Here is a 15,270-nt window from a genome sequence, read left to right as displayed (position 1 = left end):
GATACTATTATATTATAATTTTACTCGTATTATAAAAGTGTTCGGGTCCGAATTTTGATTCATACACTTATTTGTTTTAATTCGAATCTGGTTCAGATCTGGATATCTATCTACCTGTAGATATTTTGAGTGTAATCTTTCAGTTCCGGATAGATAGATATTCATAACTTGTTTGTAGATTACCAGGTCTGGTTTGGATACGGGACAATTCCGAATCCAAAACGGTATATGTCACAAAAAATCAGGAGGATGGAGAAAAAATAACTTTTGAAAATAAAAAATTATTGAAGAAGAGATATAATTTTTAAAAAGTAAAATATTAGAAATGACGATTTCTTTTTCTATGGCTCCAAAAATCTATGAATGAAATACTAATAATTTGTAGAAATGACATATCAATGAGAGCAATAAATTTCCATTAGTATGTAGAGGATATCAAGGCAAATATTGAAGGATGTATTCATAGTAATAAATTTTATTTAAAAAATTAATGTGCCTGTTATGGAAGGAATAAATTTGACATCCATCTATGTGTATAAACATAGCGAATATGTGACTGCATTCTATTTTCTCACATTCAAAAAAATACTGGGCTCACCACAGCTTATGCAAAAATTAATATGCAAAGTTGTATTTTTATATATTTATAGTTATTAATATATGTTTTATCAGGTATTTATACGAGTATCAGGTCGGGTTCGGTTATGGGTCGGATAATTAAATGAAACCCATATCCTACCCATTACAGTATCGGTTTCGGTTCGGATCCGGGTCGAATATTAAATTATTAATTTTGTAATCATACCCATAATTTAATCGGTTATATTTTTTAAACCATACCCTATTCAAACTAAATGGATCCGGGTAATCGGGTAAAAGTAGCACCTCTAGCAGAGGGTTCAAAGTAAAATGAACCAATGAAGAACACGCATCATGCTGATAGATCTGGATTTATCGCAGTCCGTTGGATTTAAATCGAACGATCGGGAAGGTGACAGCGCTTCAATGAACAGTAGCAAACTCTTCCAAGCTATATCTCCATTATTATATTATGCACGTAGTTGTCCTGATCCGCCAACGGTTGAGATTGAAAGATGAATATTCAAATTGAATATCAACCCTCCAATCACATAATTTATCTTTTTGGCTTAAATACATCTATTTTATTTGTAGAAGTCTAAATTTAGTTAAAATCATACTCGCCACACAAACTGCAACATAATTTATCACATTAAAATTGAATAAATTCCTAACAATATGTTTTCTTATTTCTCTTTATAGTTATTTTGGATTCTTACATTTTTCACCCCAGGATCATTTCATTTGTAACCAATTAATTTGATTTGCATTAATTGCTCCCTGTCATTAATAATAAAATATTTCAGTTTGCAAATTGAAAATCCAACCCACAATGCATTCTTACAAATCTCCATTGTTGTTATAAATGAAAGTCTCCATTATTTTCTCAAATCCTCCATGTCTCACAAACATAAAAAAAAAAAAAAAATTGAAAAGAAACAACGACATAAAAATAACTTTAATTTAATACTTAAGTAAATAAAATTTTCAATTTCATCAATTATTATTTCTTTTGCTATTTTGAATATTCCTTATCAAATAATTACATATAAAATATATAGTTGTCAATTTTAAAGAGCATGAACATTATATATATTGTTAAGATTTTTTTTTTTTTAACTTCTTAAGAAATATGATATGCAAATTCTTATAAACTTTTAAAATATATTTAATGTGAAGATAGCAAATTTTGAAAATTAACAATGCAAAATAAAAAAAATATTCAACAATTGAATTCAACATGATTCTCAAATATGATTTGAATTGGAAGGAGATACGGAAGGAGATCATAAAATTTATAGAGAGATTTTGTGTAAACATGATTTTTGTATCAGAGCTGAGGCTTGATTTTTTGACAATTAAAGTTGTTTAATTAGTGCTAAGTTAAGTGCACAAATATTTAGTTAACTATCTCTCAAGTTTCTAATTCATAAATCTGTAAAATTTAGGTCCTTAAGCCATTAAGTCATTTTGGTAATTTTTGAATCACAATTTTTGTGACTCTAAAAATTTCTACATTAGTTTATGAGGCGTGGATGAAGATTCTAAAATAAAACAGAGAGTTTATCTCCATTCTTATATTATGTACGTAGTTGTCCTGATCCGTCAACGGCTGAGATTGAAAGATGAATTTTCAGATTAAATATCAGTCCTCCAATTATATAATTTGTCTTTTTTGATTAAATATATATGTTTTATATATAGAAGTCTAAACTTAGTTAAAAACATACTCACCACACAGACTGTTACATAGTTGTCACAATTAAAATTGAATGTATCCCTAGCGGTCCATTTCCTTATTTCTCCTTACAGCTATATTTAATTCCTGCAATTCAATTATTTCCTTATTGGGTCTGAAATTTGTCCAATGGCCTTTGGACCATATTATGTCCAAAGGTTTTCGGCTTCATTGGATTGGAATAATATTGATGATTGTGAAATAGATCTTTAGTTATTTTGGAAAGAAATATACAAATATTTTGTTCTTCTCCATTAATTAACAGAATAAAACAAATGGTACCTCCATTAACTCTTTAAATTACTAATCTTTATCATTAGCTTTTTTTTAATGCGTAAACTAATATGACCACAAAAAAATTAAAAACCCAAATTATAATAAAGAAAAAATATATCTGAACAGCAACAATATTTGCTCATAATGTTTTGAATTAGTTTTCTTGAAAGCTATATTTTCATTCAGACTAAAGAAATTCGATCTCAAGAAAAAATAATATTATCCGATCTTTCTTCAATATATTCAGATAAAATAAATAAAGAAAATGGAATTACATCAATTCATAATTGAGTGTCACTTCAATTACCGAATTTTTTATTAATATCCAAATTTAATTTTAAATTTCAAAAACTAACCGCCTTAGCGTTGCAATTCGAAAAATACCCTTTCCGGGAAAAATTATAATGGAAACAGAGGTTATTTCCGGGAAAAAATTTTCCGGAACCATGCTATTTCCGGGAAAATTTTTTACGGAACCAGCCTGTTTCCGTGAAAAATTTTTACGGAAGGAGGCCTCACTACAAATGCATTGGTCCCGCTGGTCCTCCCATCCCCAATTCCCCATCACAACCCAGCTCTCCTCCGTATTTCAAGGTAATTTTTTTTTATTTAATTTATTTAATTTATTTAATTTATTTAATTTATTTAATTTATTTAATTTATTTAATTTATTTAATTTATTTAATTTATTTAATTTATTTAATTTATTTAATTTATTTAATTTATTTAATTTATTTAATTTATTTAATTTATTTAATTTATTTAATTTATTTAATTTATTTAATTTATTTAATTTATTTAATTTTGAATGGTTTAGAATATTGTCTGATTAATTTAGAAAATGCCAAAATGATGTACAATAATTTAGAAAAATACCAAAATAGTGTAGAATAATTTGAAAAAATTTAAGGTGATTTACAATATTGTTCGAATTTTGTAGTATGGCAGACCCAGTACTTAAGCATAGATTTAGCCCCCTGTTGTGGATAGTTCACGGTAATCACAGGATATCTGAGGCGTCTAAGGAGGTAAACATTTACTTTTTTTTTTTCATAACTCTGTAAGTAATCAAATAAATATTGTAATTAATTTTTTCCTTATTGTAGAGTACAGAAATTTTATCCGTGAGACATTATCGGCACAAATGCGAGTATAATGAGAGGTACGCACCGTTTTTAATTCGAATGGGCTTATATCAGCTCGCGACATTGCCCGATATCGCCCTCGATGCGGCCCTCATTCATGGACTTGTCGAGCGGTGGCGTCCAGAGACGCACACTTTTCATCTTCCATTCGGAGAGATGACAGGTATTAACTAATTTAAATAATTTTTTTTTTTATTCGTTACTGACAAGTCAAATATATTACAGTTTCTCTAGAGGATGTGAGTTGTCTCTGGGGTTTGCCTATTACGGGGGAGCCGATAACGGGATTTACAGACTCGGCGAGTTTTCAAGGCCGACTGTATGAGTTGCTGGGGGTGAAAGATGATGAAGTGAAGGGGATTTCACAGCGTGCTAGGGTTGACACTTCTCGCTTCTCACATTCGCAGTATCCGGACCACCATGTACATGCACAGCGTCGCCAGTAGGATTTATGGATTTTATCTTGTTATTTGCGTTATATCTTGTTATTTTTTATTATCTTGTAGGACTCGTCGTATATTTTTCATTTATAGATTTGTGTTATATTTTGTTATTTTTGATTTATCTTGTCCTGTGTGTTGCATCGAAACCATATCCTATAACTTAACAAAATAAAATAGTTCTCAACACATACAAATAAAATAAGTCTCAACACATACAACACATACAAATAAAATAAGTCTCAACACATACAACACATACAAATAAAATAAGTCTCAACACATACAAATGCTTCACAAAATAACGTACTTAACAATGCTAGCCAGACTTTTTTATCTCCCCCAGACGACGTGCTAGCCAAGCTTTTTTATCTACAAAATCATCATCAGATAGTTCAACTCGTAAATATTCCTTTATCTGCACACATCTCGGACAGTCCTTTTCATCTCTTCCACAGAATTGACAAATGTTTTTCTTTTCCTCGGTCTTTTCTCGATTGTTACTGTCCATCTTGGTGGTCTACAATTTCATAATCAGCAACATTAAAAAATTACATAAGAAAATAGTTCTAACCACATACAAATAAAAAAACACACATGTTAATTTCTACGATGCATAGTGAAATGTTGTCCAAGGGTGCGCCAAACGGTTGTACTTGTTCTTGCTGGTTGCTCTGCCGCTGCTTGCGCCTGTCTTGCTGCCTCCTCTACATGTAATAATGAGCATGCATTAGATTGTGAAATTAGTTAAAAAAATTAACAACAGTTGGTTGATCAGTTATACCTGCAGCATTTCGATCAATTGTCTCACGATGAGCCTGGTGTCCGAGTCTCCGACCTCGCATTCTGTCCATTTCCATCGGTATGCGGTCGTGCCGTCTCCTTCCTTTTTTTATCAGTCTCGACTCAGGTTTAATTTTCGGGCCCTCATACACAGGCCATTCACATTGGTTGCCTTTCGGTTCCCAATGTCCACTCCATGTCTGTGCCACTATTGACATACGGTACAAGGGGTTGACGTATAAATTTTCATTATATCTCATTTCACGGACAACGGCCATGAAATGAGAACAAGGTATGCCGGTCAATTGAGGCTTCTGACATTCACATTCAACCTTGTTGTTGTCCTTAACAACAACCCTATACCCGAAATCCCTACGAGTATACTCAAGTCTCGGCTGATTACGCCTTGCTGGAATTTTTTCACCCTTAACTAGGACCTCAAAAAGCCCATGACTTCCACGATAAGGAATCACAGTCATGTCCCTTCCTTTTCCGATACGCTTTTGCAATAACTTAGTTACCCTGTCGGACCACACCTGACCATGCTGACATGCCAGTTGAGCTTTGTTCCATCGTTCAAAAAACCATTTATTTAATTTATAGAACGTATCCTCCACGACCGCTGCAACCGGTAATCGCCGACTCATTTTGAACACGGCGTTCAGTGACTCTGACCCATTTGTTGTCATTATCCCCCATCGGTGGCCTCCGTCCAAAGCTTTATACAACTTCTCTGGACATGGAAGCTCGTCTTCATCGTTAGGGTTCCTCTTACCCACCTTGTTAAGGTAGTCGATAGCCTTCGGACAACCAATTTCAAAGTCTTGTAACATCTCCTGCAACCTCCTAGGTTTGCATTTGTTCACTCCAGCTATGAACCTGTCGCTGACCTCTCTCTTACGGCCCACGTGCTTGTAGAGATTTTCGGCAACATGTTGGGAGCAATACCGATGCACACATTGATCGGTAGACTCATCCCATCCGAGATTTGGATCCTGAAACACGGCTTTAATTCCCAAATGTCTATCTGATATGACACAAAAGAATCGATTATCTCCAATTACTTCCAACCTTAACCATCTCATAAAAAAACCCCAGTTGTCAGCGCTTTCTTTCTCCACAATTGCAAAAGCCACTGGAAGCAATTGGTTTTCAGCATCGTACATACATGCCATTAGCAGCCTACCCTGGTACCGTCCCGACATGAAACATGCATCGATACTAATCACTGGTCTGAGGAACGGTATCGCTGCAATACACGCTCCAAATGCCCATGCCGCTCTGTGGAAGTGCCTATCAGTTTCTTTCTCAATCGGTTTCGACATCACACAATACTTAGTTCCTGGATTGTTTCTCTTGATGACTTCCAATAGTGGAATAAGCAAGTTGTACGAGTTCTCCCAACTCCCAAATAGATTTGCAATAGCAAGCTCACGGCCTCTCCATAATTTGTTGTACTTGGGGGTTACCTTATCATATTTCATCATGACGATATCTCGAATATGATTTATAGAAGAGCACACGTCCCTTCTAATGGTCTTATCAATCGCAAGGGCAACCATCTCTCCTGTAAGCTGACAATGATCAGTACGTGTTGCCGATACTGTGCACGTATGGGGAAGTGCTTGTTTGGTAATAATCCAAGATTCTGAAAGACCGTTCTGCTTTGCGGACACCTTAAATTTACAAAAAGCATCTCTGCACCCCACCTCGTAACGTTTAGGTTCGCTCCTAATAACCCTGCACTCACAATTATTTTCAAGATGAAACTCATTGATTGCTATCTTTAGAGCCGTTTTCGACTCATAAAATACACCTTTAGCCAATGGATTATCTGTCATTTTTTTTGAGCTGCCGAAAAAATTGACATCCGCAGGCCGAAAACCGGATATGTCATTGAAACTGTCAACCGGATGTGTCATATTTTCCCGACCAGTAATCGGGTACTGTGATTGACGGGACTGTGGTTGTGACTGATTGGGCTGTCCGATATCATCATCGGAACCCGACGACTCACCGGAGAGCATCTCATCTCCACTCGCCAAACTATCAGAATCAATTGCATCCACAGGTACGTGCGAATAATCGCGTACATGTCTGCGGACCGCACTGGAACTGGGTCGGGATCTCATTGGTATATCCACAGAGTGCCGACCGGTATTAGGTCGGGATCTAACTGGTATTGGGTCTTGATCCACATGATTCTGACTGCTACTGGGTCGGGATATAACTGGTTGATCCACAGAGTTGCTACCGGTACTGGGTCCGGGTCTCATTCTTACATCCACAGAGTACCGACCGGTGCTAGGTCGAGATCTAACTGGTATTGGGTCCGGTTCCACAGGATTCTGACTGGTACTGGGTCGGGATCGAGGTTCAGGAATCTGACTAGTACAGTTCGGTTCCAATTCTACATATAACTCCATAATCTTGAACCTTTGTGAAAAAGACGACACAATTCCTAAAATCATTTCGAATGATTGTTGGTCCATTACCGGTACTAATTGATAGTCACGTTGTCCATCGGTGGACATATTAAACCTGGCTTGAATTTCCAGATTTGCTTGACTAGCATTGTACCCAACAAATTTATAAATCTCATTCTGAAGATAATCAAAATTGTGGTTCACGGTTAGCGGTAATGAGTATTTAGCTCGGGTACTGTAATAGACCCCGTTATCATTATATTGGATTTCCCCTCCAGTATAAATTTTCGCACAAATAGTTGTCATTTTTAATTTCGATTGGTCTAGCAATTTCAAAAATAACAACATATAATTAATTAAAAATTGTGTTGCCATTAGTAAAAATATTCTAGACAATTTTCAATAATTATTCTACACTATTTTGGAATTTCATAAATTAATAGGGCAACATTCTAAACTATATTGGAATTTTTTAAATTATTATAAACCATTTTGGAAGGTTGTAAACAATTCTAAATTTTCTGGACAATATTATGAAAAAAAAAAAAATGGAATGAAGTAATTAAATATAAATTAAATTAAAAATAGCATAAAGAAAATAAAATTACCTCAATCGAAAACCGGTCGATCTGACTGTCAGAGCTCCGTAAGGAATCCGAAAAGCAAAAAGTTCCTAAAACAATTCTAAATCATTTCAGATTTAATCAAAATTATTTCAGAATTAATAAAATTATTTTAGAATTAAAAAAACTTTTAAATTTATTCAGCACCATTTTTTATTTTTTTCAATTAATATGACAATATTCATAATTTAAATAATTTCAAATTAAATAGTTACATATTTAAATAATTACAAATTAAATACTTCTAAATTTAAATTACAAATAAATGAAATTTAAATTAGAAATAAATGAAATTGAAATTATAAATTAATGAAATTAAAAATTAATGAAATTAAAATTATAAATTACTTAAATTTAAAATATAAATAAATTAAATTATAAATAATAAATTAATTAAATTTAAACTTACTGTGAGAGAGAGAGCGGATGATATGAAAGCGAACCGTAAACACACTGCGAATTTATAACAAAATTTAATGCATTTCCGTGAAAAAAAATTCCGGAAATTCGGCCTGTTTCCGTAAAAAAATTTTCCGGAAACAAACGTTTTCCGAATAAAATATTTCCGGATTTCACCTGTTTCCGGAAAAAAATTTTACGGAAATGGGGCCTGTTTCCGTTATAATTTTTCCCGGAAAGGGTATTTTTCGAATTGCATTGCTAAGGCGGTTAGTTTTTGAAATTTAAAATTAAATTTGGATATTAATAAAAAATTCGGCTTCAATTAACTTTGATTCTAGATATCTTTTTTTGACAAAAACAAATATATAGAAAATAACAAATAACTAGGAAATTACAAATGTAATTAATATTAAGCTTTGTTCAAAAAATTAAATTAAGAATGAGAGGTCAATTTTTTTAACAATCAACTAAGAATCAACTTTAATTATAAAGCAAGAACTTCTAAATTAATTAATTTATGCTTTTATGTTGGTTGATATAGAATTAAAATAACATATATATATATATAATATTGAACATAGATTACTACTAAAAGAATAAGAAAAAACACAAGTGAAATTTTGATTTGTTTTCTCTAACTCTATATTTTTTTTAATTTACTTTTGAACAAAATTGTTAATAAATAGCGTTTAATAAGAAATATGATCTTGAGAAGTAATGGAAACCTCCATTTGTTTGATGTTCAATATTCAACTTAGTCTTCAAATAAGAAACAAAAAGTTACCAAGCCGGAGGCGAAAGAATAATTTTCTATTTTTATCTAATCACTCAATCAGACAGTGTAAAGAGCCCTTTGGACGGGCTCTGGTACAAATGGCATCGGACAAATTCTGAACCCTTCCTTATTTCTCCGATTCTTTGCAATTCAATTATTCCTCTGTATTTTCGACAATAAAAATATAAATTATTCAATCTTTCCAAATTTGTAGAGAAAATCAATTTTTATGAAATGCTACATTCATGTGTGAAGAGGAGAAATAATCTTTATTAGAGCTACTAATATGCTTTCACAATTTCTTAATCCGTTGCTTGCATTTGACAGAGATTTGAAATTTTGAACTTTAACAACCTCCATGGCAAAATTCCCTGCCTATATAAAAACTTATTTCCCTGAATTGATACACTTGTAAGTAATAATTTAACATCTTCTTAATCTATGTCATGTTTGCCTTTTTTATTTTTATTTACGTTTCAGGCTTTTTCAGTTAGTTTTGTTATATGCCTCAACTTTTCAATTTATGTCATGATTCTCCTTTTTGTGTTTATGTTAAGGACCTTTCCAATTCGTTTTGTTACATGTCTTTCACTATTTTGTTTGTTCTTTTTGCTACCTTTCAATTAACAACGAAGGTTTCATATATTTATTGATCTGGAGAGAATTCTTTTCATATTATATTTGATACTTTTTTTTTCATTTATTGTTGTTTCATTTATTATTATGAAATGAATGTCTAAGAACTTTGGAGAATTTGTAAAAATACACAAATACATCCTAGAGACTTGATCATATGATTTAAGCCTCATGTCATGTACAAAATTGTTGAGAAATTTTTTTTTTTTAAATATGAATTGGAGGTCAAGCCATCAAATATATTTCAAATACATTTGTATTAATACAGAAGATTTTTCCACATTGTGGGTTTTGAATCCATGATCTCCCACAAGGAACCATGTGTCTTTGCCACTAAACCAAAGACAAATTCTCAATTGTTAAGAAATGTACTAGCTACTTTGATCAGAGAAGGTACAATAGAGTATATCAAGAAATGAGTTGGAAAAAGAAGCAAACTCTTCTAATGAAAAAAAATGTGCAAATAAGCAACTCATGCAGTAGTAATAATCCAATACTAGATTTTCTCTCCACATTCTATTCAATCCAGTAATATGTTTCCGTTGCAACGCACGGGTACGATACTAGTATTGTTTTATTAAGGTAAGCAAAAATGACAAAACAGGTACAGTGCTGGATTTTTCTGTCTCCAGTTTTTTGTTTTTGTTAAGATTCAAACTAACATATCTGGAATTTGACTGAATGGATTTGTGTAAACCACCTATCATTAGAAAGATAATGAAGCCTTGTTTCTTAAAAACTATATTTTGCAATACAAAAATATCACGGATTTGATGTGAAATTAAAAATTACAGAGACAACTACAATCTATTTTTCAGAATTGGAATCCGATATTGAAATGTAATTTTCTCATAAACTAATAAATAATTTTTTGTGTTCTTTATATTTGTAGAAATGTGCTTAAGTCTAGTTTTCAAAAATGTATGGCTTGAATTTTAGTTCGAAACACACAATCTTGGGTATAGAAAATATTGACTGGTGCGCAGCAGACCGAAACTGAAAATTTTATAATTTTCAGTCTTACCATCTTGAAATATTAATTTTTCACAAGAGTTACTTTGCAAAATTTGTAAGATTAGATCTCATTCATTGATTTTTAGATACGGAAGATTTTGCTTATGTAATTGAAATTATAGCACATGCATTATTTTAATGGGTCAAATATTTTCTTGAATATACTTAATCAATGGTCCATATGTATTTAGATACTAGTATAGTGCCCGGGCATTGCAACGGGGCTATATTATAAGAGAAAAACAATTCCATACAAATAATATATTTAATACAAAAATTCAATAATATATATAAATGATATTAAAATAGATTCGTTCTAAATCTAAATTATAAATAACGATAGAAAATGAGAACAATTTTTCTTTGCTTTGGTCCAAAGTCAAAAGGACCAGCAACAAGAAAGACAATAAATAAGAAAGATTAGAACAATAATCAGTAAATCACCCCAATCAAACCAATATTACATATTATTATTATACAGGTAATCCTTCTATATTATGAAGTATCTAACATTCACTAGACAATATCTAACATTCACTAGACAAAATATAGATTGTCTCCATATTGACTAAAAATATTTTAATTTCAAGAGATCAAGGACAATAGCCTTGGCAAAGAATCAAAGATAACAGATTGCAACAAAGTTGAAGTATTCTGAGCAACATTTGCAATGCTAACTGCAATATCACAACTGCATTGTTCATGCCAGCACAAAACTCAGACTCTCTGTTGTGACCGGCTTAAACACCCTCTCAACATCCTGCTCTATCACCTCTGCCAACCTCGGACACAGCAGCGCACTAACAAATCATGAACCATTGTTTTTTGGGTTGTCATAATGGTGAAGGAACCATACCCAAGCCAGGCCGGCCTCACCCAAGGCAATGCCATGATAGGGGAACCAAACCCAAAATCCAATTCTACCTGAAATGGCAAAAATGAATTAATCACAACAGTCAAGGCTCCTAATCTGACCTCTAATGTTTCGATCCATTTACCAGCAGCTTTATGTTCTTCCATCCAATCCACCAGCTGCTCGAACTATTCTTCACATGTTCTTCTATCACCTCCCATGTCAAACTCACCCCATATACCAATGATTGTTTCTTAATCTCATCTACACGTGCTTCTCTCGAAGTGTAGGATATGACATTACCGAGTTAACCTTGTATGGCTTGTCATATTTGAAGTTGGGATTAAAATCCCTATAGATCACAGATGACATGCTGGTGATTGCCATGACCATGCAGATCATTCAAGGCATTGGCTACACCTAGCGCAACCTTCTATCTCTCATTCCAACCAAATGTATCCTTATGTTCTTTTCTGCCTGACAAATAATAAGTACAGCAAGTAAATAAAAATCACTCTTCCAGAAAGGCTGAAATGTTAATTAAAGGGAGCTGCCAACATAAAGATAATTCATTCCCATAAAAAGATAGCTACATGTTTCAAGGCATGTGTTATAATAAATTGAAAGCTATCAATCAAAATTTAAGACTCACTATGCAGAATTTCTTCCAGACTACCTCTTGGCAAGTACTCATAGACCAAAATTAGACTGTCATTTTCAAAACATAAACCCACCAAAATTAGGGGAGAGGGGGGCGTCTGACGCCCATCGGCCACTTTTGTGTTCGATGAGTTCTTTTCACCGTCGGATATGCTTTAGGATTCGCGCTCGCAATTTCGCGTCTGCTTTAAAATCTGTACACACGAATCCTAAAGCAGATCTGACGGTGAGAGAACCCATTGAACACAAAAGTGGTCCGATGGGCGTCGGACACCCCCCTCTTCCCAAAATTAGACTGTTATTTTGTAATTCTCCTAATGAAGAAATTAAAGGAGAACCCAAAAAATTAACTAAGTCATATTTGTCATGTATTAGTTCATTTTTATAGAAAAAAAACACCTTGTCAGGCATTTGTTGTTAATTTGGCAGGGCCCCATCTCTGGTCGAGTTTGTAGCTGTCTGTTATAGTTTCAAACTGACAGATGCATTGTTTGACTTGGCCGTAGAATGAGCTTCTATAAAATTCAAAGACAAAAGAAGAAAGAAAATAGAAAAAATTAAGTACACTACAAGCAGGTGTTATGAAAAGAACTAACTCTTTGACTGTACCGTATGATTCAAGCAATTTTTTGACCTCCTTCCTGCATCCAAACAAAGAAAATTTTCTCACAATTAGATATCAAAGAAAAGGGGGTAACAGAAACTGTAAATATGTTCTATCAAATTGAAATAGTCATTGATTATTATATTTGTCTTCAATTTTCTGTCTAGAATCCAATCAAGTCAATTTTTGTACCAGTTTTACTGGTACAACCGATTTTGCAGTCTCCTACAGTAGATTCTCTTATCCATTACCTCGAGTGAATCTCTTTTGCTAGAGTCACTATCTGTTACCTTCCACCTGATTATCAAAATTAATTAAAATAATGAACATAATTAAAAGAAAGCTAATCAATACTAATGCGAACTTAATACATGAGCTTTAGATATGGTGTGTTCCTTTATTTATTAAAAATATAGAATATCATAACAAAATAAAAGATTAATCTCCTCAAATACAAGAAAGACAAATTAAATTGTGCATAAGATTTTGTTTTCCTTAAAAAAGAAATCTAACACTAAAAACTGAAACAATGCTTCTTGAGTGATTAAAATCAACTTCTAATGAATCATAATTTATCAGTTCTAAGCAAGATATTAGAAGAGAGATAACCAGAGAAATGAATATTTTGTATAAGGGCTTATTTTAAAATCTTCAACGAATCCTTTATTTCTCTTTCCATTGGCTTCAAGAAACAGAGAAATAAAATCCGAATTGCCAATCAACAATACTCATTAAATCTTCCCATTTCAAACCATGTAAAACACTAATTCCAACTTCCTTCTCTATAATCCTTCATGACACCTACGCCAAAATGGATTCGGCTTGATCCCCAAGTTATGCTAGAACCGAGTGTAATCTTAACACTCCCCCTCACGAGGGTACGTAAATGTTTACCATTCCGATCTTCTCCAGCATTTCTTCAAATGGTTTAGTCACTACCGCCTTGGTTAAAACATCGGCCACCTGTTCTGTTGATCTAACAAAGGGAAGACAAATAATGTGAGAGTCAAGTTTTTCTTTAATAAAGTGTCTGTCTACCTCTATATGTTTTGTCCTGTCATGTTGCACTGGATTATGTGAAATGTCAATTGTAGCCTTATTGTCACAATACAACTTCATCTCATTTTTCATTTCCAGTTCTAATTCATTGATCATTTTTTGTAGTCATAATAGTTCGCAAATCTTTCACCATACCTCTAAATTCGACTTCAGCACTAGATAAGGCGATCACATTTTGTTTCTTACTTCTCCATGTTACCAAGTTTCCCCCAACGAAAGTAAAGTAATCCGATGTTGATTTCCTATCCATGATATTTTCTGCCCAATCTGCATCTGTATATCTTTCAATCTTTGTATGTCCATTCTTCTTAAATTTGATTCCTTTGCCGGGTGTCCCCTTCAGATATCGTAAGATACGTGTGACAGCTCCCATGTGATCTTCACTTGGATTATGCATGAATTGACTTACTACTCCCACTGCATAAGCTATGTCAGGTCTAGTATGTGACAAATATATTAATTTTCCAACTAACCTTTGATATTTTTCTTTGTTCGTAGGACATTGGTCAGGACAAATCTCAAACTTCACATTTTGTTCCATTGGGGTACTAACCGGTTTACAATCTAACATTCCAGTTTCGGCCAAGAGATCAAGAACGTATTTTCTTTGAGAGAGAAATATACCTTTTTTTATCGTGATACTTCAATCCCTATAAAGTATTTTAGACCACCCAAATTTTTCATTTCAAATTCTTTTGAGAGCTTCATTTGAAGCTTCTCAATTTCAACTTTGTCATCGCCTGTTATAATCATATCATCTACATAGATAATGAGAATTGCAATTTTACCTTCAGTCCTTTTAAAGAACATGGTGTGATCAGAATCTTCTTGATTGTACCTATAATTTTTCATAGCCTTGCAGAACCTCCCGAACCATGCTCTTGGTGACTGTTTCAAGCCATACAATGCCTTTTCTAATTTACACACTTTGTTTTTCGATCCAATATGGTTGTAACCGGGAGGCAGCTCCATGTAAATTTCTTCTTCCAAGTCTCCATGAAGAAATGCATTTTTGACATCAAATTGATGTAATGGCCAGTCAAAGTTAGCTACAAGGGACAATAAAACTCGAACCGAATTTAATTTTGCAACTGGAGAAAAGATTTCCTGGAAGTCAACCCCATAGGTTTGTGTATACCATTTTGCCACTAGCCTAGCTTTATATCTTTCAATTTTCCCTCTGCATTGTACTTGATTGTATACACCCATTTACAACCAACTGTTCTTTTTCCTGGTGGTAAATCAACTATTTTCCAT

General features: G+C 33.1%; 1 long non-coding RNA gene across 1 annotated transcript; it reads right to left on the bottom strand.

The window, feature by feature from the left end:
- Positions 1-11,367: 11,367 nt before the first annotated feature.
- On the bottom strand, positions 11,368-12,394 carry LOC144574953 (uncharacterized). Its single transcript, XR_013518320.1, has 3 exons — positions 12,339-12,394; positions 12,003-12,163; positions 11,368-11,802 (listed from the first exon to the last, which is right to left on the bottom strand). It is a non-coding gene; the product is annotated as an uncharacterized LOC144574953 (long non-coding RNA).
- Positions 12,395-15,270: the final 2,876 nt, after the last annotated feature.

This window comes from Carex rostrata, chromosome 23, assembly GCF_964058835.1.
Source record: "Carex rostrata chromosome 23, lpCarRost1.2, whole genome shotgun sequence".
Lineage (NCBI taxonomy): Eukaryota > Viridiplantae > Streptophyta > Magnoliopsida > Poales > Cyperaceae > Carex > Carex rostrata.
The sequence above is the reverse complement of the archived record's forward strand: the minus strand, read 5'-3'. Positions and strand labels throughout refer to the sequence as shown.